Source organism: Herpailurus yagouaroundi, unplaced genomic scaffold (assembly GCF_014898765.1).
Source record: "Herpailurus yagouaroundi ecotype Mexico unplaced genomic scaffold, PumYag 183, whole genome shotgun sequence".
NCBI classification, from domain to species: domain Eukaryota; kingdom Metazoa; phylum Chordata; class Mammalia; order Carnivora; family Felidae; genus Herpailurus; species Herpailurus yagouaroundi.
The window spans coordinates 2,347,855-2,349,274 of record NW_024412414.1 but is presented as its reverse complement, the minus strand read 5'-3'; the positions used below and the strand labels follow the sequence as shown (position 1 = coordinate 2,349,274).

Here is a 1,420-nt window from a genome sequence, read left to right as displayed (position 1 = left end):
TCTTTCTTTCTTTCTTTCTTTCTTTCTTTCTTTCTTTCTTTCTTTCTCAATGTTTATTTTTGAGAGAAAGAAAAAGAGCACATGTGAGCGGGGGTGGGGCAGAGAGAGAGGGACAGAGGGTCCAAAGTAGGTTCTGTGCTGACAGCAGAGAGCCCAATGCAGGGCTCGAATCCACGAACCACAAGACCTTGACCTGAGACAAAATTGAATGCTCAACCAACTAAGCCACCCAGGCACCCCAGTCATTGCCTTTTCTTAAATACATCCAGCTCATTCCTGCCTCAGAACCTTTGTCCTTACTGTTCCCTCTGTCTGATAAGCTCTTCCCTCAAATCTTTGCCCAGCTGTCTCCTTCCCATCTGTTTAGGTCTTAACCCAAATATCTCTTCCTCAAAAAGGTCTTCTCCAACCACCTTAGCTAAAGTTGCCCCTCCATACATCTCTATTCTCTCACCCCTTTGTCTTTTCTTTTTATTTTTTTTTTTTAAGATTTTTTAAAAGCAATCTCTACACCCAAAGTGGGACTCAAACTCACAATCCTGAGATCAGGAGTTACACATTCTACCGAATGAGCCAGCCAGGAGCCCCTATTTTCTGTATAGATCTTATTTTCCTGATGTGATCACTTACTTTTTTAATACTCATATGCTCCATTAGAATATAAGGTCTTCAAGGGTCAGGAGCTGTGTGTCTAGTCCCCTGCTATGTTCCTACTGTCTAGAACTGCATTTACCCCTATGGTAGCCACTAGCCACAGGTAGCTAAATTTAAATTCAGGGGCACGTGGGTGGCTCAGTCAGTTAAGTGTCTGACTTTGGCTCAGGTCATGATCTCATGGTTCAGGAGTTCGAGTACCGTGTTGGGCTCTGTGCTGGCAGCTCAGGGCCTGGACCCTGCTTGGATTCTGTGTCTCCCTCTCTCTGCCCCTCCTCCACTTGCACTCTGTCTCTCTCTGTCTCTCAAAAATAAACATTAAAAAAATAAAAAATAAATTTAAATTCATTAAAAGTAAATAGTATTAAGAATTCAGTTCTTTAGTTACACTAGTGAGATTTCAAGTGCTCAATAGCCACCTGTGGCTAATAGCTACCATAGTGGATAGTGCAGACAAAGAAAATTTCCAACATTCCAGAAAGTTCTGCTCTAGACAGCACTGTCCTAGAAACCAGCTACCCAATGAGCATATAATAAAATAAAGATATTTTGGGGGCACCTGGGTGGTTCAGTCGATTGAGCATCAGATTCTTGATTTCAGCTTGGTTCATGATCGCAGGGTTGTGGGATCAACCTCCACCTTGGGCTCCACAATGAATGTGGAGCCTGTATGAGATTCTCCCTCTGCCCCTCCTCTCCACTGTTTGCATTTTCTTAAAAAAAAAAAAAGTATATATATATATATATATATATATATATATATATA

At 41.7% G+C, this 1,420-nt stretch overlaps 1 protein-coding gene across 7 annotated transcripts in view; it reads right to left on the bottom strand.

The window, feature by feature from the left end:
• TMEM40 (transmembrane protein 40) overlaps nucleotides 1-1,420 on the bottom strand; it is a 59,805-nt gene that overhangs the window by 56,845 nt on the left and 1,540 nt on the right. The gene's annotated exons all lie outside the window — the stretch shown is intronic.